At 37.2% G+C, this 27,952-nt stretch overlaps 1 protein-coding gene across 6 annotated transcripts in view; it reads right to left on the reverse strand.

Annotated features, from left to right (window-relative positions):
• DLGAP1 (DLG associated protein 1) overlaps positions 1-27,952 on the reverse strand; it is a 422,037-nt gene that overhangs the window by 260,150 nt on the left and 133,935 nt on the right. For 4 of the 6 annotated variants that reach the window (XM_054816398.1, XM_054816402.1, XM_054816403.1 and 1 more), the window contains one exon: positions 3,953-4,063. The exons of 1 other annotated variant lie outside the window; for it this stretch is intronic. The gene's annotated coding sequence lies outside the window, so the exon portion shown is untranslated. The remainder of the gene's footprint in view (positions 1-3,952; positions 4,064-27,952) is intronic. One more of the 6 variants, XM_054816399.1, reaches the window with a different exon arrangement.

The following is a 27,952-nucleotide window of genomic DNA, read 5'->3' on the forward strand; positions in this document are numbered from 1 at the left end:
AGAAACAAAACTTCTGATAGAATATTTTACTCTGTATCTCAGCACCTCTGTATCTGCAGTTTTTGATATTTTCTCCATCTATATACTATAGCTTCATTTTCCTTTATGCCTGTGCAAATCATGACTTTTCAGAGTTATGACATTATTGTCACTACGGCACTCAAAGCTAAGGAGTGTCCAAGGAGTAATTTCAGTACCCTCCTCATCCTAAAAGATTATGGATATTCCCTGGAGTTCTAACTTGCCATTGGATGCAAAAAATGCATTTGGCTTTTTATATCTCATCAGGTCTCTCTTGTTGCCTACATACCGTGCTTAATAGAGTTATCCCTGTCTTCTATTTTGATGTTTGGTTTTCCCATAAGTAGGAAGGGAGTAGAATATAGAAAAATTATTTTCATTTTTAATCTCCTGTTTTATCTAATAGACAAGACAATTCAGCTGTCTATCTCATTGTCATTTAAGTTTCTTTTCTCTGATTCATAGGCTTTGTATATCTGATCAAGGAATTATCATTCAAGCTATAATAAAGTCTTGTCTTAATTTTTCTTTAAAAAACCCCAAACAAGTTATGATCAGTTTTCAATTAGCACCTGAAAGCTGATTTTTTAAAATGTTTGATTACACTACCTTTGTCTCAGCTGAGCTTTTGTGCCATCTCAGTGTACTTTACCTGAGGCAATACATTTTTTTCATTGCAGCTGTTGCTTCACACCAGCATTATTAGTAAAATACCTTACATTTCCTCTTGTACTGCATCAAAGATCATTGTATCTTTTAACTGGTAATTGTTCTCTATGTCTTGTGTCCTTTTTCCCTAAGGAACAATATTTTGAAGAGCCTAAGACTGCTGCATAATTAGATCATGCAAAGCATCCACTATCCCATCTCCCAGACAGGCAGGAAGACCTTAAGATTTACATTTCTTTCATACAGTCTCCCTGTAGAGGATTAATTATATTCCTTTTGTTTGGTCTCGTTAAAGTTCAATTTCTTCAGGATCCCTAACACATTTCATATAGATTCTCCTCATCTAACTTTTTCAAAGCCTAGCCATCTTCTCCCTGCTGATAAACACGTCTTGAATTAATGGCATATTTAAGTTCCATCTGCATCTCCCTTTAACAAAATTCACAATAAAGTAACATACATCAATGATATATTCCTTATGAAAATAAATGGACCATACTCTGTTCTTTCTAATAAATGCGTCACTAGTCAAAATACCTTCTTCAATGACATAATGTTTTCTTTTGTATTCCTTTATTAAGGGATTTCTTATGTCCCTACCTCGCATCCTTTTGCCCCAAGCAAAACATCCCCTTTGCAGAAGGACAATAAACTGCTAGGAAGCCTTGCAGAAACTGGTGTTTCTTCTGAGAAGCATCTATATCCTCACAGGACTACTTAGTTTCAGTAATTTTGCCCATTCGGATTATTCTAAAATGAATGGTATTTTTTTGTATAGTTCTAAGAGTGTTTGGTCACATTCATGCTGCTGTATCCCCCAGTATTTCCCTCAGCTTTCCATTTTTATGAACAATGAATTAATTCTCCAACAAACCAGTGTATTTACAATAAAAACCACTCCCCCCTGCATTCTCCAATACAATCCTCTGTGTGGAAAGAGCTCCCTCTGACATCTCTTCTCCTAGCACACAGTGAAAAAAGTCTCAATTCTGCCCTCCAAGTGGTGGTGCCTTTGCTTATGGTGAGTAAGTAGAGGGTTGCTATACTAGGAAGAGTATGAATGTCTTTATATGTCTACAAATACCCTATCGAAAATCTCAAAAACCCTGTCCAAAACTGGGAGGATCAACTGAATAGGTGGACTCTACAAAGCATCATAAGATCACATTTAATAATATAACTAAATCACAAGTTTAGTTAATCATTAAAAAAGGAAACCACCAACACTCAGGTGAACCTCCAGTAAAACTATAAGAAAAAAAATGGTACATGAAATTGTTGATGGAAAGCATCTGTCATGATGCGTGCGAACTGACAACGTATATTTTAGCATTTCCTAATTTTTACAAAGGTGACTGCACAGCCTTAGTCATGTTTTTACTGCATCATTCTTAACTTCCTTGACCCTTCGAAAGGACACATGCCCAAATCCAGGTGCGTATAACAGCCAAAGTTGAGCACAGATGCAAGAAACTGAACACGGAATGCTGGAGACAGTCACTTTACCCAAATCACAGCGAACTGAGGGGATAGATTCTTTTGTGTACGAAAAAGCATAGTAATTGATTTAAATATATGTAAGTGATAAGTAAATGCATTATTGTAAAAAACAATTTCCTAAGCTAAAAATCCAATTTTTACGTGGGAAAAATCACATTATTGCAAACATTATATCACCATTTCAATGAAGTTTTCGGCTTTTTCAGAAGGACAAACTAAGGAAAAGGCAGCTGAACTGACCTAATAATTTACATAGAAAATACATGCTAATTCCAAGTTCTATTCTGCAAAGAAAAGGCACCACTTTTTCTAACTTATATCTACCTCAGAAATATATACTTGTAATGTGTAAGTACATATATCTATGTTACATATTTAACATACAGAATCATATATACATATATATAAAATGTATAATAAATCGTCATGGATACAGTTTTATGGCTATGGAAATGTTGCAGCAGCATCAGTATTTTCTCCTCTTATAGTAAGTTTACTAAAATACAAAGCAATTGTTACTGCTGGATAATTAGATATACAATTAGATACCCTAATTGTAAGAAATTCATTTTTTAAGTGAGGTACCCATTGAAATTTTTTACATAAAGGGAAAACTATAAGTAAAGATCCCTCTGGAGTGATATAAAGAACATTCCAGAGATGATAAACATTTCATTCAATATCTTAAAGTCACGCTCCACTCAGGGAAATTTACTGTTGAATACAGTATCATACTTAACTAATCCTGATATACCCATAATCAATTACATAATAAATATATTAATGTAACAATATCATTAAATTGCTTGTTACCGAACTGTAAACAGTTGAATATAGCATAGTTCTACGAGTTACTTTTAAAATCATATCAAATCATAAGCAGCATGACCACCATTTTAAAAAGAAATATAGATTAAAAACACTCTCCCTGTTTCTAGTGCATTTATGTTTAAGTCTTTATTACCACATGGTAATAAAGAAATAGGATGTGGAACTGTTGATTTTAATTCATCTTGATATGATTAGCTTTGTGAAATACCCACAGTTCACTATAAGTAGACATTTCAGTATGTGTTCAAGAGGCTACAGTTGCTAACAGCTTGCTTATCTTCAGCATGTCTACCAGGTCAGTAAGGTCCTGGGTTTTTTGCAGCTCTTAGTGTTAAAAAACAAACAAAGAAAAAAAAAACCTAAAAAGACACAACCAAAACACACCAACAAAAGCTGTGGAAACTGTGGAAAAGGAAGTTCTTTCCCTACCGGAGCTTCTCCAGGCCGTTTCAACGCTGCTTCCAAGATGCTGCAACCCACTCCCTCATGCTGTCTTCTGTACTTTGTTTTTGGCTCTGATCTCTCTCTTTTGTTACACTCCTCCAGGCCAAATCAATCCTTGCCTCTCATACTCTCTAAACTCACTCCGTAACTGTGGCACATCTGGCCCTATGGGGTTCTACTCAACATTTAAGTTTATATGCTACATTTTTATCTTCATGCCAGGCTCATGAAAACCGTTCACCACAATGCTCAAAGACGCCTGATACTAACACCGTCTGCAGCCCGCAGACCTAGATTATATACAAAGATATCGTTTGCTAAGCCAAAATAGCAAGCTATCAGGCAACCTTCGTTTCCATTAAAGCAGTTCAGAACTGGCAATCATTTGGCTTCCTGCCTTTTACAAGCAAATCTGGAGAAAAATGAATAAAAATGATGCAGAGACAGGTCAAGAAGAACAATCAGAGAGTAAGAAGAAAGGACTCACCCTCCTTAGTCAGTTTTCCATTTTAGTTTGTTTCAATAGTTAAAGAGGGAACAGATTTTTTGCACACTCTTTAATTCAGATGTCAGTTCCAATATTTGATGCTTGACTGTTCTGAAACACAAAGTGTAGCAGTTAAAACTACTAGCCTGAAACAAGATAAAAATACTAACGTGGCAAGCAGCTATGTATGCATTAAAAATCACAGAAACGTTGAGAGGCTTTATATCAATGTGGCAAAATTTTCACATGTACCACACTCTCCTCCTTGCAAGAAAAAAGCACAAAAAAAGAATATTTAGATTGTATAATGCTGCATTTGTGGTGCCATCTCACATGTTTTACCCTCCCTGGACAACACATGAAGAGTTTGTCCGCTCATTTACAGAAAGATACAAAGAGAAGTTACATGTGATTGCCCCAGTAAATCTACTGACTGTCTGCAAACACACCTCTCCCCCAGTCTCACCCTTCTACAACCTTTTCTCACCCTACATAAGCACCCTGGAATCCTGCTGCCTCTGTCTGGAAAAGCAGAGGAGAAGGGTGAGAAAACACGACCAACCACCCAGCTGTACACACGGTGCTTCCCCACCCAGCATCCGGTGCGTGGCAGACAAAATTGCAATGGCAAATCACTGCACATCATATAATTTAAAAAAAATTCATATATTTAAAACTGAAAATACTTATTTCCAAGCCATTTTCTTTCTCTGGTGAGGAAAATGATATATATGTTTTTCCCTTCTTAGTTCTCCAGTACTGCTTACCGAGACTAACAGAAATAAATGGCTTTCCTCTGTGCTCTATATTTGAGCTCTATGAGTCATCTCACTATTTCAAGTTTTGTTTCTCATCACTTAAAGGTCTAGCCTATTTTATTATCTTTTTTTTTATGTGAACAATTCGTAAGTACAAGCTAGAATAAGTGCAAATATTTTTTTCTTGTAAATGCAGTTAACACCAATCAAACTTTAACTGAAACGTAAATTAAAAGAGAGAAAAAGAAGCATGGTTGAGTGTGATATTAACCTCAGACTATACTGAAGTATGATTGGTACAACGACTCATTCAACATATTGAAAACTACCAGGTTATTTAACTCTGTTGCTATTCATTCAACGAAATGCCTTTACACAGACTACGTGTTACTACTGGACACTAGTCACAAAAAGCAAGCAAAATTTGTCAGAGCAAAACCAACCTGCAAATCTTACGAACTCATGTTTACAGAGCCAGAAGAGACCAACCTGATCAGAGAGGCTGATGTCCCGCTTTCCACAGGCTAGAAAACTTCCTTAAACAAACTCCTTTGGAAATGGGATGCATGTCTTAGGAAAGCACTGAGCTTCGGATTGAAGTTCTCCCAAATAACTGCTCAGAGGACTGGAACAGCCTCTATACACAAGGCAAGTGTATTTCTGGGAATTCCTCAATCTCAAAAGCAGTCAGATTGATGAAGGCTTCAGCCTGCCTTTGGTTAGTGTCTTTTTATTTGGTATGAGACCTGTTTCCAAGATGAATTAAATTCTGACACTGGTTCAGAGTCTTTGAAATTAATGTCAGAATAGAAACACATTCCACTAGTACTCCTACGACAGCACTTTTGCGTATAGCTGGCTTTGAGGGCCTGCCTCTCTCCTGAGGTATATAACCATCTGTAGTGTATTTCTTCCTAAGTTTAAAACTAACTTGCCAGTTCTTTCTGTACAATTGGTCTTTAAATAATTTTTCTTTCTTGGTTGTGCAGGTTTTTGTGTAAGAAGGGGGAGAAAAATATGTTTGAAGTGGGAAAATGTGATGGTAAAACCATCAGATTAGTGGTGGGATCAAGAGAGACGTAAAGAATCAGAAATTACTTTTAAATAATTTCAGAAATGCATGGGTTTCCAGTTGGAAGGATCTCTTTTGAGAGAACCTTTAATTTGACAACAATATTGACTTCTTCATAACCATTTCAGATTTTCCCTGAGAGTATAAATTTGACAGAGTATATTTAATTGTAACAAGTAAACTGGATTGATTTTTCCGTATAAGCTCCCCCTAGGGAGCTTTCAAAGAAAAATCTCTCAAAGATCAAATCAGGCAGGTTTTTATGCAGAGCCTTCAGTTGTAACCCATTGAAACTCCCATGTTTGAAGACGTGTGCTTGAGAACCTTGCTGAAGCTGGGCTCAGAAAGGTTTCTCTTAGCTGACAGCATTCACTTGGATAAGAGAAATTGTAACTTGTCAGATCTGTTTAGTGATGACAGAGAGACTGAGGCCAGGCAACGTAAAGGTATCACCTGCATCATGCAGGTGTTAAACACTCCGTAAGCCACTGCTTAAAATGCAGAAGAGGAAACAAAATTTGAGAGGAACCTTCTTTGAGTCTCTAATTCTAAGAAATAAACCCTAATCACTTCTGTACCACTCCTGTTCACAGTATGACCATTATCATTAAACTAAACTTCAATGCAAAAATTAAGAGCAGGTCTTCGAGAATTTTATTACATAGTAAGGCACTCGACTGTTCTTCTATGTGATGAGTCTTTACATTCCTGGGATTCTGCCGTCAGGTGCCATTTTTAATTGATAAAAATATACTGTAAAGGAGATAGATCAAATTTTTACCTTTTTATGTTTCCCCCCCCCCTTTTTTTTTTTACTTAATAAAAATAGGAAAAGTGGAAAGAAAAAGTAATTCATCATTCATTTTTCTGTAAGGAATATGAGGATACCAACCTACTATCAGCCCAAATCTGTTCCACTATAAATATGTACTTAGAGGGGCTTTATATATAGTGCACTCTTTCAATGAGGATACCTAGGGTGGCAAATGGCAGATAACCTCAGATGTTCAGATGAGGCCTCTTTCAGAGCATGATTTAGTGCATATTAAGCCACTAGCATCAACAATTTTTTACTTTTTAAGCACTGTGTGGGAACCTCATATATTTGCTACCCAAATTATAGCAAAATAATAATAATTACAGAAATGATGGCTGCCTAGTAACTACTAGCAAATGAACTTCTAAAATTTTAATTAGAACCATACCAGTGTAGTAGTAATGGGAATACCATAAAGTTTAGCAATGAGCACAAAACTCAACCTTCTTCCTATAAAGCCAAGACTGCAAAATTACATGCACTTATTCCACTTCATTTGTAAAATTAACAGTCTCCCTCAGACAATTAAAAACCATGCTGAGTACTGAGCCACAGTAAATTACAAATATAATTAAGTAAATAATATGAAAGCCCAAGTCCCTACTTAAATATGCTGCCAATTCAGCTAATCCAAGCACAGCAAATATTAATGCAATACTTCAATGTCTACAGCTCAGATCCTGATCTACAGTAATAACAACACATTAAGATTTTGTCTGTAGTCAGAGCAAACCACTTATTTTCCCCAAGACAACTGGAGCACCAAGTTAGCAATAATAAGCCGCTCATATCTTCCATCATCCGGTTGGGTAGGTGGGCAGAGACGACAAGCACTTTTAGCCTGATTGTATTTGCCACCAATTATACATATACAGTCTTTCCACTATACTTTGAACAGAAGACAACCTGAAGCTATTTAACAATAAAGGATTAAAATCAATGCTGATTAAAGGGCTCCGCAAAGTGCGAGTTTTAATTATGCTACTTCAGCAAGTCACTAGACAATCACTACTGCCATTCCCTTGCTTCTGCATCCAAAGTAGGAACAATTCATACCTTGAGAAAACCTTCTGATTTCAGTAGCTAGCACACCAATGAGAAAAAGTTTAACATTCTGGATCAGTGATAAACTTCAGATAAGTACTATGCAAGAAATGAAATGTGTCTAAAATTATGCTGACAGCACATGTCACTTGCCAACAATGTACACTAGTGCTGATATACGCTGGTATCTGTTTACAAGCTCAGAGAGAAAGAATTAAATACAATTCAATTCATTCAAACTTAAATATGTGAATGGCAGATATTTCACTGTCTCACAGCAGTTGTATTATTCTCAGCCCAACCTCATAAATATTAATTGCTTTTGAAACGGAGTTATAAGTCTGCACATGACAGAAAGGAAAAATCCCAAGCACAGGCTTTTCCCTCAGCATCAGTCCACAGGAAGAGGAAAATATTCTCTATGAAATGTTCCTGCATCAGCACCAGTGGGAAGTTCTGCAATCTCTTGTAGTTGGAGGTAAATGGTTTTAATTTGCTCTTCTTTGTAAGTGAAAGAATCAGTTATATAAAGCCTTAATATTTCCAAACCTGCTTTGCAATAAGGAGAAGCTTCCACAGCTCCTCACTCAAGACTGCTCTACTGTGAGATTTTTCATGGTATGTGCACGAAGGAGTTGGCTTAAAAATGGGTAGGAATCTAAAACAGAGGCAATTTTTAAAAAAATTATAAACCCACATTCTTCTGCATCCAACACCCCCTTCCTCCCCTAAAATATATGTATTTTAAACAGGAATAATTACAAAACATTAAACTAAAAGGGATGACTGAAAGTGAAAAATCTGAGTGCAACAAGTGAGAGAGCAAGGAAGGGCAGGCCACAGGCAACACCCGTGGTCGTGTTCACTCCTAACAGCTGCTGCATTACTCCTGTTGAGATGTCCTCACCCCGCATTGCCCACGTCTGGTAGACACAAGCACTTCCAGCGAGGTCCCGCATTGCCCACGTCTTGTAGACACGAGCGCTTCCAGCGAGGTGAAACTTGCCTCGTGCTGACTGCGGAGGAAGAGCCAAGCAGCTGACCCAAACATTGCAGCTGCCATGCGAAAAGGTCAGTGAAGTATGAGAGATGTCTAGACCTAGCAACTAGGCATCTGGCACTCAGACAGTATCATCCCAGTTTCAACTGTGTTACCGACTTGAGCAACGGAAGAAAACACATACAACGGCCTTATGAAAGTTGTAGAGCACATTAACAGCCCAGGTCAGTCAGCCTGTCCCTTGCTCCTAAGGAAGGAAACAAGAAAGAAAAGGCTTAGGCCATGATTATTTTATATAAAATAATTTCAGTGTGAAGCACTGTTATAAAGACTGGCCAGTCCATCTCCCCTTACCATTCGATATGTATACAGATATATTTATTCTCATTACATATGGGGGGAAGTCTCTATATTGTATCTGAGAGTCAAATGAAACGTTACAGAAACCAACTACAATTTTTTTTCTTTCACATACTGTTGTACATCTTACGCAATTTCTGCCTAAAATATCTGTACGTGACAGAAGTGTTTCTAACACAACTCTGCCAATTTTTTAGAAATGGTGTACCTCAAATGACTTTTCCACAAATGTATAATGCTCTTTCCCAAATTATACTGGTCTCCATATTCCTCACAAAGCCTTTACATTGCATCAGTTCACCCTCACTTCTGGGAACGTCTATAGAAGCAAATATGTCAGTAACACCACAAGAATTATCGTGTTTTTAAACCACTGTAAGTTTTCATCCCTCGCTTCCTCAAAATAGTATGATGGGCAATAAAAAACAGGAAACAAAACCCAAGGTGTATTGTTTTTCACAGTGAAAAGTAGACAGCTTCAAAGTACATCTTCCAGAATCTGCATGCGAATTTTAAACATGTCCAGCTTATGTTTGTATTGTATGAAGTCCTACTCCTGCAATCATTGAAATTCCCTTTGCTTTGAAATGCCAAAAATCTGTTTTCAACCTAAATAGCAATCACGAGGCATTTGAGCAGTTTTTGATACTGAACATGTTAAAAAACTGCATCCAGCTGTTGCAAGGAGAAAGTCTCAATTACACAGTTGGTTGAAAATATGCCATGTAATAAAGAACTCTACTTGTGCAGCACAATCAGGAATCTGTGAACAGGGGGATACTTTGATAATCCAGTCATAATTTTCATAAAGGTTACATTTCTCATAACACAAATCAGTCAATGTAACAGACCACCTTTCAAAATATTTAAGAGCACATTTATTTCTGTTTACCATTTCCTGGTGAAAAAATGTCCTATTTCTTTTCTTTCATCTGGTCCATGTCATTCCACACTCACTTTGGAGCCAAAGCAAAACATCACTGTGCATATACGACAGTGCAAATCGTCATGGTTAAAACATCTCGCTACGTAATGGTTTTCCTATACAGCGTGCAATTTTTTTTGTTCAGTCATCATCCACTGGCTGTACTTAAACTCAAGCCTTCAAACCTGCCAAACAGGGCTCTGGATACTACACTGGATGTGGCAAAAAAGCTGTCAACAGAAAATTTATCAGAAAATTCCATCATGCTGTACTGCATAGTAAAATGAAGAAAGTTTACTCCTGCATGAATTCCCACCAAACTGAACTTAGTTAGTCAAGGCACAGTAGAGATTGTGTGTTATGTCCTGCACAATTAAACATTTCTTTTGTTAGCAGAGAATTATCTTTTTTTTTTTTTTTAAAATCAGGGTAGTCCGTGCATTGTTTCACCTTGGCAAGATGAGAACAAAAGACCTAGGCAAGTTCAAACTGCCTTGTCAAAAGAGCTGATTCATAAGTCTATGAAATAACTTTATATGTCACTGGCTTAAATCATGCCAAGTGGTCAGATATAAGTTCCTGGTGCACATAAAAGCAAATGAAAAATTACAGTATACCAGGTTTATCTTTATTAGCTATAAATTAGTTTGCCTTTTTTTTTTTTTTTTAACCAAAATAGCAGACAATACTGCCAGGTTGACCCTAACAAATATTTTTCTCTTATTTTGTGCTAACAGGCAAGACACATCAAGACAGCCTTGCGTAGTCATGAATGTGGTACCTTAGTCATAGGAGTTTGCTGCCGGCCTCTCTCTGCTCACACTGGCTGCCAATATTGCTGTTGATTTGAATGGGAACATAGGTTGAAGTAAAAAGCTTTTTAAAAATCCCACACAGTGTAATCAGGTTTGTTATATCTAACTACACAAGCACTGTTTTTCAATTATATTTTACTGTGAGAAAATTGAAGAAATCACCTAATCAGGAGAACTTTCTATACATATTTTTGATTATAGACTTCCCAGTGTACCAGTATGCTAGAGGATTGTACAAGGACAAAGAGAAAAATACAACTCCTGTAACTGCGTGTTGGTTTTGCTTAATTAGTTTATTAACTGCTTGATTAGCTAGTTTGTGCAGCACTTAGGAAATGTAAAGCAGTAATAAGTGCTAATTAATCATATTATTTATGTAACATTCAACTACAGCTGCAAATTGTACACATGTAACAAAAAAATATGAACTGCGTAATAGTGAAGAAACAAGCCTACATTGCTGGCGAACTTCCTTCATCAGGAAAAACAGAACTGCAAAGCAGTCGCAGGCAGCAAACTGTAGGCTAGAGCTCCAGAAAGCCTGCTTCGTGGTGAGCGACAGAAGCAAGAGAGGAGGTGAATGAACGATACAAAAAGCGCTGCCCAACTGCTTATATTAAGGAGAACATATGGTGGAAAAGAAGCAGAACTGCAAGGAAAAAACCGACAGCTTCATTGAATTGCAAATGAGAGGTAATAATTTCAACATCCACTGTGACAGAATACTTCTATGTGTTATTATAAGCTCTGGTGGATGCTGTCTTAGACCAATTCATGAATTGGATCATTTGGTGCCGCAGCGTTTAGTGCAGTAAGGTTGGAGGCAGAAAGGTGCTCCTGCTAGTACTTTCTGATGACCTAATGAACCTGCTGTAACTGGGACAGCAGTTTCTGCTGTCAGAATGACTTAAGAGCTGAGTGATAAAGGGAAGACAGCATTTATCACTTTTTCCAAGTCCAAAATCATGCATAAATGGATGAAGCAAATGAAACAGAGTACCTAGTGATGGTAAAAAAGCAGGAGAAAGGGTCTAGTGGTATGAAACATGCAGAAGAGAGAGCTGTATCTGCTGCTCTAGGAATAAAGTTAGTCTGAGTTCTACAAAAAAAACCTGCAAAGGATGAGAAGAAACTTCACATAATTTCTACCAAAAGTCAAACACTTCATAGTGAACTTGAAAGAGAGAGAGAAAAGGCTAAAGCATCTGTCAAGCGAAATTAAAACCCTTCCAAAATACTTCTGCCATGACTATCAATGGTAAAGTTATACAATAAATAATAATGAGTGTTTAAATGTACAGCTAGATATTCAAAGGTAAAACAAGCTAATGGAACAAAAGATAAAAAAAATCACATTAACAAACTCATTATCATAAGTAAGAATATTCACAGTCTATTATTATACTATTATTTCTATGATATCAATAGTTTTCCATATGATACTAATGAAAGTTTTAACACAACTGTATGAAGAGGTGGATTTCTGTTCCTTATTGATTGGTTTATTTTCTTTAGCCTGCTGGTATATGTAAAACAGCCTGCAGAGATGATTTAGTAGCTCAACATATAAGGGTTTTTTCAGGTTGCTTTAAATATAGAGAATGCTGAAAAATCTGATGGATGCATATCTTAAGAGATAAAAAAGCCAAAACCATTTTGCTATACCATTGTTAAGTGCGTCTTATAATTCACAAAAAGTCCATCAGAGTTCATTTGCAATTTTCAGTTAATTTGTTCTGACACATTATTAACCCTTTTCATACCTCAATTTTGTGATCATGTCCTACTGAGTCTTCCTTTTATTAGTTTGGTGAATTAGCATTGTTCTCCTTATTTATGAAATCCTCTTTAAGACCTAGTGCTAAGGCAAACAAGGATGAACCTTGTTAGGTACTCTGTATTTTATGTTGTTTACCATAATAAGGGGAAAGTATCCAAGAATCCGAGTTTTATTATTATGGCAGGCATTATGAGCACTCTCCTTCCCTGGAGAATCTTAAAGTGACATGTAGATCAGAGTTTTAACTTAACGGTCGTGGAATGTAGGGAAAAATCAGTTAATAAGCTGAAACCCCTCAGTGGAAATGCCATGTCCTTAGCATCAACTGATCCCACCCTCTTGTGCTGCGGTAGTTTCTGAACAGACACAGATCCGGGCACACGTGGCACCCAGAGCACAAACACCCCGCTCACCGTCGCTTGCATTTTTGGTACTTGCACTTTTTTTACTGACAAAAGCTACACGCTCCCCACGTGATGTTGACAATCAAGTCATATTTTGTATGCCAAGAACATGCAAGTCTCCAAGCAAATTTTGTCCTCTATCAAGCCATTCTGGAGGAATAGAGGCCCACTCTAGTCTCAGGCTGCTAATGGGGGACAGGTAATTAATTTGTGGTCTTGGCTGTTCCTCCCTTCTCTCCCAGATGCCGCCTCCAGACTCAGGATACATCGCAACCTGCATTGTGCTCAGATTACAGGTTTCTGCTGAAACGATGAGGCAAAGAAACCATTTTGTTTCACGAAAGCTGAAGTTATGACTCCAGGAGCCATCCTTCATCTGGTGTATCTAAGTCTCGCTAAAGAAAACTGAATGTGCGAGGCTCAGCAGACCCTACATGATCATATTTTGAGCATAAGGAAAATATACTTTGAATGGTAGCTCATTCTAGCCTTTAAGGAAATGCAGCTGAGCATTACTGCTAAAAGCTTTGGGGCTTTTTTTTGTTGTTTGTATTTCACATTCCTTCCAGAAGATAATACTACACAGCAAAACGCACATCTTCAGCTTCTTCACACTTTAAAACTCTATTTTATTCAAGTTGGCACCTTTTTGCAGTTATTGCAAATTTTGTAAATAGACTGCAGTTGTGTATGTGTATGTCTTGGTAGCAAAAAAAAATTTAAAAAAAACACAAACATTTTTTTTTCTTTCACTATCTGGAGAAAGTCCACAGTCAACAGATCTCGTGTTTTGTTAGCTGAACACAACCACCTACATATACTAAAACTTGACCATGTGGGGCAGGAACTGATCACTTTATGCACAAAGTGACATACAAATTGCTCAGCTCTGCACTTTGTGCATTTATGTGCCCCTACACAAAGAACAAAATGAGTTGGGGCAGCTTTTCCTACCATGTTTGCACAGGAACAGCTGATTTTTAGTGTCTCCGGGCTAGCAAATCTCATGGAAGTCCCACAGAATTCAGAAAACACTCCCAACAGATGAACCTTCATGATATGCTACAGAAAATAATTTTATTGTTTAGGCTTGTAATGACATGCTGGATGTTACATGGTCCCACATGACCCACAGTCCCAATGAAGACTTCATAACAGAACTGACAGTATCCTAAGTATATCCATCTTGGTATCGACAGTTCGCTTGATAAATTTTGCACTAATGGCAATTGACAACCCTAGGAACAAAAGCGATCCTCAAAATATTTATCAAGAATACCAGTTGTTCAGATGCTTCTTGCCTTTTTCCAGTTTTTAAATAGTTAACTAGTTACTGTAATGGAGAAATTAAGTCTCGATATGAGAAAATTCCTTTTCAACAAGTTTTTTGAATGAGAACAGGCTCTTTTCCATTTTAATTTTCGCAATTCAGGCAAAATACTCCCTAACCTGCTAGAAATTTTTTCTCCTATTTCTCCTAACTTTACAGGTTCTTCTTTTGTTAATCACATTTCTCTAAATTCCTGCTATTTAAAATGTAGTAATATTTATACAATGACATATTCAGAGATGGATAATTCAGAGATTTTTTTAACATAAGCCTTTGAGGAAGTGATTAATAAATGCACTGGGAAAATATGCAATAAATGCCTCTGGCACAGTCTCCATATAATGTTGGCTGAATGTTTGAATATGTTCACTTTGTTCTTTTGCAGTCTGAACTCTTGATTTGTAACATTGGCTTCTGTCTGCTGTATTACAGAAGATGACATCGGATGAGAGATGCTTTCATTCCAGGTTAGTGAATACAAAATACCAGAACAATATAATGCTTAAGTGCTCCAGCACTTGAATAACTTCCTGTTGTAGCAGCCACTTGTAACACAAACATCAAATGCACATATTTGCTTGTTTTTGGTAAATACATTCCTTCCTCAACAAACCGTGACTGTCTAGGTATTTAGCAGCTGACTGTCATGCAGAATCCATCACTGAATTAGCTTTCACTCGAATATGCTGGCACTCAAAATTTCTTACACCAGGGCACATTATAGATATGGCTTGAGTGGTAACCCTGCCCCAGCCAGAAACCCGCCTGCGATTAGCAAAGAAATCTTCAGATTGGAGGAACCTTCTCTGAAGCTGACAGCCTTCTCCACTGAAGTTCCTCTTATCAGAAAGTTAAAAACAAAGCGAGGAGTCAAGTGTAAAGACGTGAAGAAACAAAAGCTTGTTGTGAAAATTCAAATCGCTACATTGAATGCTGAATGAATTATATTAGTAGCTTGTGAATTAGATTTCTGGCCCAAAGCGATCGAATGACTTCACTCGATACTTAAAAATGTTATGGCAGCATTATAAATGGATAAGGTTTTCTAAAAAGAAGACACAATACTTGTTCTTTTAAAATAATGCCAGCAGGAAAACAGAACAACTTTAAGGAAAAAAAGCCTTGATTTTGCATCCAACTACAATGAGTACTGTCCTTCCATCTAAGAAAGAAGTATGATTTGATGTTTTTTAAATAGTTTCCTAGCATTTTTCTGAGTAGCCTGTTTAATTATTGCATACAAGCATACTGACAAGGTTAAAACAGTTTTCAAAGTAAATCATGTTATGAGATACAGAAGAAATCGTAAATATCCCAACTTAAATACCAATATACATCCTTGTTGGGGTTTTTTGTGTTTTTTTTTTTTTTAAAAAAAAGCAGCATCTATTATGCAAAATAGCATTTGGTTAAATTTTTCTGAAGCTCAAAAATATTAGCAGTTTGTCTTTTTTTCACCACACAGGTAAACACGGATTGTCTGAAGTTCGATGTCAATTGCAGGGCTCTCATGTCCTCTATATTTTACAGAGCATCTGCACAACCTGTCTTCCTCCAAATCACAGCTATTTCAATTCTATAAAGGATTCCTTTTCACTCCATTTTAACTCTCCTTTTAGTATTTTAAGTTATGTACATGAATTCACAATGCCTATGAACTTAAAAACTAGACATTTGGAAAAACTGCATGGCAGTTTTGCCTGTGCAAGGCTACATAGACAGTGGTGGAGCTGTGGTAGAGCCTACTGCAAAGGACAGTCTCGTGTTCCTCAGTTTCTTTAGTCTCAGGTTAGCAAGCTCTTCAGATTCAAGTGAAGTTTGCATCCCATCACCAGCAGAGAGAAAAAATTCCTGCAATGAAGGATGATTAATAATTTTCCTACTTTTCCCCTTCCCAAGTTGCTTGTGTTTTCATAATTTGGAAATAAGATACACAGTTTAATTTGACAATGACTCACTTTCTATGAGTACCAGAGCGCCACACATGAGGTCAGAAATTCTACTGGTCACAAAACAATTACTGATGCATTTTACCTTCCTTTAACTATCCAGAGAGCTGTACAGAACTGGCTGGTGCGACTATGTGTTCATAAGTTACATGTTTATTTTTGTCACGTGAGGCAGATATGCACTGGGTTTGGGGATGGGGGAATGGATCGCAGTTCTTCAAGGATTCTTTTGATTACGTTTCTTTAACGATTCTCCAGGCTGGGACTATCTTTTTTTATACAGTGCTTAAAACAATAGGTCTTTGATTATTGATTGGACTTCTCACATACTGCAGTGACCTCTGCATTAAATAGCAGCACCATAAAATCGTTAGCAGTCTGGGTTTGATAGCAAAGCATTAATGAAACAAAACCCCAATTCACAGTCTAGGTGTATGAGAAAAGAAAGCCAGCTAAAGCAGGGGAGAATGCTCCTGAAGCAGAAAGTGCTTTAATACCAGACGGAGCTGAGCTCCCTCAGCGGATCTCACTCTGACTGCAAGATGAAGGGATGGATAAGAAACTGAATTCAGTCAGGGCTGAATCAGATTGGTAGGAATACTTGTCAGATATTTTGGTTTAATTTTGTTTTGCATGACCAAAGGATTGTCCTTGGTGGGTTAGATAGTTTTTTTGCATAGTTAATGGTATATATGTGTTTCTGATTAAAATAAATTTCACTCACAAAGGTCAAGAAAAATTGTATCGTTAGACCAAATCAATACTTTGCGTCTATTTTGCAAAATATTTTTTTCAGTATGCACAGAAGAGTACTTAGGTAGTTCTAAGAAAGAGTATCCCCCTTTGACTTTTAAAGCACCATGGAGTGTAATAAATGGCCAGCCTGAACAGAGCATGGACTAGAAGAAACTCTCTTTGCCACTGAGAAGATGGTGTAGAACTTCATAATGTTAACTTTACTCACAGGATGGATCGTGGTTTAACAGAAGAATGTTTTTACTGTCTTCACCGTCTCAGCACAAAGCCTAGATGCCAGCCTTTCAAAAATCTAGAAAGGCAGATGTAAGACTAGTAGGATAAGATGTTCAGAGGTACCAAAAAGAGATGAAATGTTTAATTTCCTCTTGATTTCAGCAGAGATCACTGCTAGAAAGCTGCTCTATTTGAATGCCTAAAAAAGATGGCATCTTGTGATCTCTTCTCCCCATTTTCTTGGTAGCTTAAAAAAACCCTACCAGATGATATGCTTCATTACATGTTACCTCTCTAGGAACAAATGCAAGTTCTTTTTCTCCCGAGGAAAAAGGGTGGAATACTTCTTAATCATTTTACTATTGTTACTGTACCTTGCCTGCCTGCATAGGTTTGCAAAAAAGTTGTCATTCAGATAACCTGAACTCTGAACAAGCATTAACATCTAACTTCCATCTCATTGCTAGCTGTACTTATTCCAGGAGAAAAGGGAAACATTGCCGTGGAATGTTTTCCAGCGCAATGTCAGATATTTTAAGTGCTTTATACTGACCGTCCCTCACCTTCAGGAACACTAGACTCAACAGTTCAAATGCCACATTTCTAAGTGCTATCGCCCTCACTCTTATCTTTCCAATTGAAAAGTAACTCTATTTTGCCTTTTAAAAACATTGACTTATTGACAGAGCACCTCTCCCACTTTGGTATCTGACAGAGGCTAGATCAACAAGTTTTACAATTTCTAGAGGAATATATAGCCAAAAAGAGTCATAAAGTGGAACGCTATTGCCCAAAGCAATGCTGTGAGCTTTTTTGAGTACTGCAGCTGTCTGTGTATGCCATTTGCTCTCATATATAAATATTTCTTTGCCCCCCCCCCCAACCCAATCTGAATCCATTTCATAGAATATTCTCTCCCATTTGCAGAGAACGATATATAACTTAGTCCTTGAGACAGAAAGTTTTGTGCAATGTTACTGACCTCTTTTTAGAGTCCGAAAGAGTAGCAATGATGGGGGATGAAATGGCAATAGAAAGATAACCGGCTTAAAACAGGGCTTTGGGAGAAAGGGTAGAAGGAAAAGTAGTAAGTATGGAACGTGATACCAGGAATTTAATCAAGTGATCAAAGAAAACACATTTTAGCCAGGAGATAAGAGCCTTGCTTATAGTATCGTTTATCAACAGAAAATAACCTCAGTTTAGGGTAAGCTAGTATTTTCTGAATGGCTTAAGTGCAAAACTTTTAAAACTTGTGAGAAACTTGTTGCTGGTTTTGTCTAGATTGCAATCAGTGCAATAGGCTGCAGCACAACCTGGGTATTTTTGAGCTAGTTTGGATACAATAAGCAGTTTGGTCATGGTAAAACAAGAAACAAGAAGACTCACTATGACCTGATCTCCGAGTTGATAAAATTTATTTACGTTAGTAGTTCAGCAGATAAGCACATGTTTGCAGTTGTAGAAATAACTATACTGATGTTGGACCAGTTGGATCAGTTTTAGTGGAAGGGCCCTGAAAAATGCTAAGCGCTTCAAAATTCCCAGTCATAACAGACAACAGCCTGCTCAGAAGAACCCACCAGGATAATAGAAAATGCTTTGCTTTAGCTCATGGACTAAAGCATGTTTTTTAATAGAGTCACATGTGAGAAGCAGTGGAAGGAATGGGAGAAGTTTTTTCCAAGTTGTGCATTCTTTGGGACGTACCACATACACTCCACATCATCCCACAGGGATCATTCTCTGTATACCTATGCACTCTACTCATCAGCAACACAAGATAACCAAATCTTAATTTCCTCAGAAATGAACCACCAGTAGATGTGGTCTAAGGAAGGCATGGGGGAAGGAAACTTGGTAAACCTACATCATTCACGTACCAGAAACTGTATTTCCAAGAAAGCCTTGCAGAGTAGGAAGCCGCCTGGGGTGGAAACTGCTCACCCAGATTTGCAGCTCTTCCTGCAAGCTCAGGCCAATGAAAACCAGATCTCTCTCTCTTCCCCCACCCCTTCCTCCAGCAAGGAAATGCATTAGAGGAATGTTAAGATAAAGAGTTTAAAGTCTTTCCATCCTCACTATTTAACAGATGACTCCCCAGGTAAGAGCACAATCAGACATACTATTCCAGCAGTAGCAGTGTGGCTGAAGAGCTTTGCCACCTCCAGCTTCCCCTCAGCTGCTTGTGAGTCCCTTCTGTTAGATTTTCCAAGTCACTTGTACTTAATCCTACTCCACCAAATGCAGTTTAGTTTGAACTCTTTTCTCTTTACTGTTTCTTCATTGTTGACTTTCTTTTTCTTTTAAAAAAAGAAAACAAACAAAAAACCCCAGCCCTTTTTGAGAGAAAAAGGCTGATGAGCAGCCAAGCTTCATAAGCATATTTGACTTGATTTTACTAAGCATCATCCAAGCTACACACTCTTCTGTATGACAAAGAAAAGCTGCTATATCAGAAAAAGGATTAGCTACTTGTAAGATAATACAAGAAGCAATTACAGATAACATGATCTCTCATCTAAGGTCTTCTTTAAGACATAGAGTCTCTGAAATAAAAATAACTAACTTCATTGCCCCTTACAGTCTTTTGAAAAGCTCCCTTGAAATACTATGCTATTTTTTCATTGTATTGAACGGGTGTAACATTTTGTAAAGGCTGAACAAACTTACATTGTACCAAAGTAAAAATGGGTAATTTATCATTTATAAAGGGGATGATTCACAGTCTCTTTCACAATTTTTTAACACTTAAATTTTCTTGCACTGTGGATTGAAACCAATGTGCTTAATTCAATTCAAGTTATCTTTCTATGACAAAGTAAATAAAAACTATTTAATGCTTGCTTTTCATGTATTCAAGCCCAGTGTCCCTTTTAAAGAAAATTACTTATATATTAATGTATCAAAAATAATGTTAATATAATTATATTAAAGATGTAATTACAAATTTTAAATTATAAATTCATATTTGCATGTACTGCTCATGTTAAAATAATACATCTGGAAGAAGTCATGAAAGGGTACAGATATAAATATATCATGATTTCATAAATGGAGCTTCTGGACATATTTAATGATAATCATATACTCTGGACATCATAAAAATGGTAAAGTTGTTTTTTTCTGGGTGTTTTGAGAGGTTTATTTTCTCCTGAATTTTATCTCCAGTCAAGAGATGGCTACTGCTTTCTAGTAAATTATCCTTTAGATAAACATCTTTTAAAAACTACTGTTGCTATTGCAGTTTATGGTCCACAGCTGAAGGTGCATGAAAAGCAAAGGAATTTCACAAGAAACCCCCAAAAGGTTTCAGAAATTTAGGTTTTCTTGCATCACAGTTGCCTGTTCATGAAATATAAAGCTGACACAACCATCATTGAAAACGCAGACATTCTTGAACTCCTTTTTAAATGAGCCAATAAAACCAAATGGTCGTTTGCACTCATTGTTGGCACTTCAGGGACATATTAATAATTTCCTAAAACTTACATGGAAGGAGGTCTTACCTTGATAACATCTGAGTTTGAAGTTATAAAGACTCCAACAAGACGGCATGAGGAAAAGAAAGCCAAGATTCGTACCTTCCAACATGAATGCTGAAGATACAAAGCTAAAAAGACCTCTGCAATAGATTATCACGGCTGACACATTTAATCAATTTTGACACACAGTCTCCTCCTTTTGCCAGTTTTAAAGAGATTTGTCCTTGAAAGGGCAAACAAACTCTGGGCTTCAGGAGGGAACAAAGACTACTGTAAATCCAGCTGAGGGAGCATATCCTTCCACAGGCCATCTTTTTTTTTTTTTTGGAGAAAATGGAGAAAAATTGTGCATCACAAAGATTATGTACTCTAATCTGTCCTATTTTAAAGCTTTATAAATACAGCAATTCAAAGCACTGTTGCTTATAGCAACAAATATAAAATAGTACAGATGGAGAGGGACGAAAACATTACTGCAAGCCCATCACTGTGCTTAGCAAATTTACACCTCTGCAAGCGTGTTGGGGTTTGATAAAGGAGGAAAAGGGCAGATATTAATGTTGTGGTAATAAGGAGTACCCTTGTCAGTGTTTACATACCTGAAGTCACCCTTAGGAAGCCTTCTATAATTTAAACACAGGCACTTATCTCTCAAAAGGATTATGAACTGATAAGGAACATTTTATTAAAATGGACAGCAAATAAACTTGCTATCAACTAATTAGCTCACTAGGTTTCCTTTTAGTTAGAGATAAATATTTCCAAGAATAAAGCATTAAATATTACTAATAAAATAAAAAATGTTCTGACAAAAGATCAGCAAGCTGAACGGCCATGACTGTGCCAGCACATGGTTAGTTGACAGAAAATAATGCAATATATAAATAAAAGAAAAATCATTACCTAAGAAAACTTCAATTTTCAGTAATGACACAAACACGTTTCCCTTTGATCTACATGGTAGATATGATTTTATTAACTACAGAAATGACTTGACTAAAGCGTAGTCATATAATTTGTTTCACGCAACAGCAACATCAAAGGATCACAGTCCCCCAATTCTCCACCTACTGGCAAGTGAACTGAAATTGCACTTGCCCTTTCACCAGCAGTAGGAAACTATTTTTTGTTTTGGCAAATTGTTATGAAGAGTTGAGTTTTTATGATGGCTGTTATCACTGCCGTTGCTACATCTTTGCTCTATGCAGTAATACAGGCACAGTAGCGCTCAACGTTTATTTTTCTGCAGTGAAGTCTGATATAGATAGTTGCTGTTGATTCCCTCTCCCACCACAAACATCAGTCATGCAGACTGGATGCACACTTTAATGAGTTGTTAGGCTTCTTCTGTCTTACCTAGCACCATCAGCCTTGCCCATGCTAAACCACCACATGACAAGCGAGTTTGCTTAAACGTGGTCCATAAGAACTCAGTCAACATGAGAAGGACCACTTGCAGGAATATAACGTAGTCCTCTCTCTAGTAGCGGTGCTGGATTAGGAATGCCGATGAAAAGAAAAACCCTAATTTTGCACACACAGTCACACACATACAAACCTGGTTTGTAAATAGCTCCTTTTTTACGTAATTACAGAGTAGAAGCCATTGTTGACAAGTTTTAACAGCAAAATCAGTGTGATGTGTCATACTGGAAACCTAGTGATAACACATAGCTTGTGGAGTGGCACCAAGTATTATGCTAACATTTGTGAAAGGCAAATTTTTGCATATTTTCAGGAAGGCAGATGACTACTCTGGAAGCATTACAAACATGAAAAATGACTGCTTTGACTCTGAAATACTTTGAGATGTAGGAACAAGGAAATATAAAGCAAGGGGCACGGCCTTGGTACCATATCTGGGGTATGGTGCATGTGACATTGACTTTTAAAGGTTCCATAAGAATTTTACAGACCTGTAAGAACAGAAGTGGTGGATGTGAAGATAAAATATCAGCTATTGGGGAACAGCCAACACAGCATTTGCAAAGGGAAGTCATGCTTCATTATGCAGCATGTGTTCTTTGAAGGAGTTTATGACGTGAGGATAAGGAAGATCCATTCATCTACTCTACTGAATTTCTACTTGGATTTCCAAAATTATTCTGAAAATGTTCCGCACAAAAGAAAAAAAGCAGTATGACAAAACGGGAAGATACTCCCCCAGGTACAATATTGATTATAAAACAGGAAAAGGAAAGTTCTCACACTGGAAAGAAACCACCCATAAAATCAAAGAGCTTTTCTGGAAACAATGCTCTTAAGCATTTTCATAAATGATCAAGAAAAAGAGGTGTGTAATGAACTCACCTAAAGTTTGCTGATGATACTACTTTCTACTGGATAATAAATGAGGACAGACTGCAAAAAACCTGCAGAAAGATCTTACCAGATTGAGCAGTAGTGTGACTGTAGAAATTCAGTGCATATACATGGAAAGTGACACAAGCAGGGAAAAAAAAAATCCCTAAATTTACACATAGAAAGATGGCCTCTAAGCTAACTATTACCACTTAGCAGCTAGATCCTACACCTATTGTCTTTCCAGGAAAATGTCAACTGAGTGACCAGCAATGTTAGGAATTATCAGGAATGGAACAAAGAACAAGGTTACTAATTGAACAAATGGCCCACCTGCATCTGGTACACTGCACGCAGCTTTGCTCCACTATCTCAAAGTCACTCAGTAGAACTAGAAAAGGGCATTGAGGATGATCGGTGTTCTGGAAATGTTTCTACAGAAAAAACCCCAGTTAAATAGGCTGGAATTTGTCAAGCTGGAAAAATGACTTTTGAAATCATGGCACAGAGAGTGTGAAAAGGGATCAGTTCTTCATGTTGTAACACAGAGTGAGAAGGCCATCAAATTAAGCTGCCAAAGCACAGGTTTCAAACAAACAGGAGGCAGTTCTTCATGTAACATCTCATTAATCTGTGGACATCCTTGCCATCTTGTGGATGTTAACAGTTTACATGGTTCAAAGAGAAAACTGAAAATGTCCATAGGTGAAAATTCATCCTTCCATTGAATATAAAGACACCACTTCTATCAAATGTAGTTCTTGTCAGGGGACCCAGTCTAAAGCAAATAGTTAGAAGCTAAGGGAATATTATGGAAAGTTTCTTTGCAAGCTTTTACAATTTTTACATATTTCCTTAGGCTTCTGGGTTTGGTCATTGCTGGAAACAGGGTACTGATATAAGTACACTTGGCTTGAATAATTTTCAAGTGCTGTGAATTAATGATTTGATGCAAGCTTTAATCTGATGCACACTGTCAATGTTTGTAGCCATCTGCGATTTCAGATTTTTTTTTTTTTAAAATTATTATTACTCCAATACTTGCTGGACTGTTTAGGCAGAACACTTTCAAGAACTTTGGTCAGGCTTTTGGAGGCTGCTGGGGTACCTAGCTGGTTACACATTCCACCCCTAAGGTATCTGAAATGCAGATATGAACTACCTGTGTTTCTATCCTCCTTTATGTCTTTTAGGAAGTCCAAAGAATGACATTTTCACAATTTGTTGAATGCACCCAGTTCATCAAATATTTTTCTCTCCTTATGACATTAGCAATGAAGATTATGCTTGATTTTTCTGAAACTGTGATTGCAATTGCTTCTCAATCTGGGGTGAGACTATCACAGTCAGTCACAAACTAATAAAATACCAGCGTTGTCCCTATGCATACCAGAAAATCTGCCCAAGAATGACTTTAGACTTGAGCACAAAAAAAAAATCACTGAACCAATGTATTAGCTTTCCAAGACCAGTAGAACACTGTAGGGTTCTACCAACATTCATCTTCTCATTGAAGACTGTGTTCGAATAACAGGGCCACATACCTTCCTTGACAAAGGGCGGATACTTTTATTAGGGAGGACATTACTAGAAATCCTTCAAAACATGTGTCAGGATCTGGGACTGGAATACCCAAGAAACCCTTCTGTTCCCAATTCCATGGACTAACTATCTGAGTTTTAAACTTTTTGCTGCAAGTCCAAGGTTTTGATTAGGTTTTAATAATGCCTAATCTGGGTCACTGCATTTTGGTGCGTAAATGAGGAACCTAGTCTTTACAGGCTCTCTTTGCAGTCAGCAGAGAGAGGCAGGCATGTGGTTCAGGTCAAGAGCACAACCTTGGTATCTGACAAGCCCTCCAGCATCCAGGCTCTGAAATGAAGACTGGTTTGAAGAAGTCCCTCCTTCCAATTCAGGGCATCCCCTCATCTTCAGTGCTACTGTTTTGAATGATTGATGGGAGCACTGGTCAGTAACGCCTTCACAGCACGTGGCCATGTCACCGTCACCATCAGACTTGTAGGGGACTAGCCATGATGCTACAGATGAGTCCTGCTTTCCAGGCTGGACTGGGAAAGCCTATTAGACACTGATGCATGTATGTCTTTTCTTCAGTTTTCACTTGGTATAGACCCCTCAAAGGAGAAATGAAAATAAAAATCAAGCTTTCATTTGGAACAGTGACATGCTTTCTGTAGGAAGAAGAAACATAGCTTCAATCTGCTTCTTATTCTGAGTCATTTTCCCTGGTGTAAGACAGCGTTTTGTTGGATGATTGAACTCATGGTTAGAAAAGAAAATTCCATGTGAATTTTCTGTACAGGATCTTTATCATTTGTTCGCCTCAGCAAGATTCTATCTTATTCTGCAGCTCAGCAACTTCAAAATAACTGTTTTCTATCCATTCATTTGGAATTTTGGACGGCACTCTTATTGTGACAGGATGCGGATTTTTCACTATGAATAGAGTCTTTTGTTAACGTTTATATCCAATAATTCAGGAGCCAGCTGCTCCATAAATAATATCAAATCATCTTCATCATCTGAAAGACCAAGTAATCTAATATTAGTCTTGTGGCTTCATCGCAGAGAATTTTATTCACCTTTGAAAGGCTACTAGCAGTTTGAGATAAAAAGTCTATTTTCTAATCCTCCTCTTTTATAGTGTTTCCAGCTTTAAAGGTTTTGGCATATACCACATCTGTCCAAGTTTCCACATTTGATAAATGTAGTCTTGCAAAATCCATTTACTATCCAAAGCTGTTACAGCACATGTACACATTAAAATGTTCTGTTAATCTATTTCATCATTAAATTACCGAAATGGCTCTTTTTAGACTTCAATCACAAGAGAAATGGCTAAACGACCATAGAAAAAAATTGTTTTATATTTATTTTCCTCTCTCTCTATAAGATGATGTCATTCAGTAAGCTTGGGTCAGATTTTGCTTCTCTCATTACCCTTCAATCTGATAGAGGCCAGAGTCTAGGTAAAATATCTGAACAAATGACCAAACTTTCTATAATACTCAAAAATGACAAATATCACAGTGAAGTCACATCATAAAAGAGGCTCAACAAGAGCATTGCACTTGCTGTGACATAAAATTTGCTTGTCAGGGAAGACAAAAGAATATTAATAGCTTTTTGCTGTGTGCTTAATGAAATACTTTCCAGACCACTTACAAGCTCCTTTATTAAGAACAATAACATTTTTCCTGAGATAAATGGCATGGTTTTAATACAGAACACTGTATCAAGTGAAGTTTGTTCTATTTTTGTTACTCTGGACAATAAAACCTACAAAAGCAGTGATTCAAATACAAGCAATTTCTAGACATAAAATATGACTGCAACTATTATTCAAACAAATTACCTCGAAATGTGCCAAGAATCACAGGCACAGTTCTTGGTCTGAAGAACGTACCAGTATAAATTCATTGTGATGCAGTGGGATCTTAAACACAAAATGAGTGAGAAATGAGAGAAAGGACATCAACAACAATCAGGTCACAAAGTTCCCTTGGAGAACTCTATGTCAGTAATGATGTTATTTTTGTCTACCTATCTCTTCTTTTGCTTCTTACAGTCAGGAAAGAGGAAATGAGGGACAATTTATTATGATTGTTTTATAAAATGTTTGGGAGTGAACGTATGGAAGAGTCTACAGACTCTGTGACCATGTTTCAGCTAGAAGCATAGGAAAAAAATGTTAAGGACAAAAAAAGCATTAAACGTGGGGCTGAGGCTGGAAATAAGACTTGACAAGAGGGGAAAATGCGAAGACTTGCTAAAGATGTACAAAAGACCATTTATTTCTTTTCTTTCTTGAGCATTCTCTCTCTTACAATAGTTTTGTTTTTCACTGGGCTTTTTAGTCGGTCTTGAAATTTTTACTGTCATATTTGCACAGAGTGTCAGTCCATCCTCAGTTAACTATCATTAAGTATCATAGTAACACATACTACAGCACAACAAAGTAGTTCAGCTGAACTGTCACCATAAAAGCTGTCCTAAAACTCTTTGCAGGGTAGCTGTCTGCAATATATCAGTTGCACAACAGGCATTTACAATAGCTCTAGAGAATTTGCAAAAGTATGAGAAAGCAATACAGGAACTTTTTTTTTTCTGTACTATTAAAAGTAGTAACATGAAACTCTTTCAGTAAAGTCATTTGGCAGCTGTACTACCATACTCAAACCTGTGCTGTTAGGTAGTTTTCTTTATATTTAATTGCTTGCTGTTACCTAGCTTCCTTCTCAATTTCTTTCTTCTAACCAAATTCATTTTAAAGCTGAGTGACTCAGCTGCTTCACTGAAAAAAAATTGTATCCCTGCCATACATGTTGTCCTGTAAAAATAAACTATGATGATAAATATTTCTAATTAATACAAAGCTTCTTGAAATATGAGGGTTTTGATTGGACTAATGTCTTCCTCTCGTTTAACAGGAAGCTATGCAGTGTTTCTTATCATCTCCCCTCTTTACATCCCCAAGATTTCCGACTTTCAAATTACATTGAGAATTTCCCTGTGGTTGCTAACAAGGTTGATCACAAGCCAGGACCTTATTCTTTGCACGCAGGAATACAGATTAGTTCGGTCTGCCTACGCAGGCAGGCACTGGTCAAGACTTTCACTTAATCTCCTGTGACGTGAATGAAGAAACACACTAAATTAGCTGTGTGGAATGATTGAATCACTACAGTCGAATGATCAAATGCCAGCATGGAGCTGCCATAGAAGCTCAGGCCACTAATGAGACTTTTCTGCTTTACTGAATCAGTTTGGGTTTTAGGTCTGTTTTTTAGCACTGCTCAGAAGCAGGAACTGAGCTCACCTGAAGAAAGATGAAAACGCACTATTTCTGTTTGTTGCCTTTTAAATCAAATTCAATGCTTTTACAACAGGTACTGAGAGTTCGCTTTTTCAACATGATTCAAACTGCATCAGAAAACTGGATCATTTGCTTTTAATCTACTGGGGTA

This window comes from Grus americana, chromosome 2, assembly GCF_028858705.1.
Source record: "Grus americana isolate bGruAme1 chromosome 2, bGruAme1.mat, whole genome shotgun sequence".
In the NCBI taxonomy this organism is placed as follows: domain Eukaryota; kingdom Metazoa; phylum Chordata; class Aves; order Gruiformes; family Gruidae; genus Grus; species Grus americana.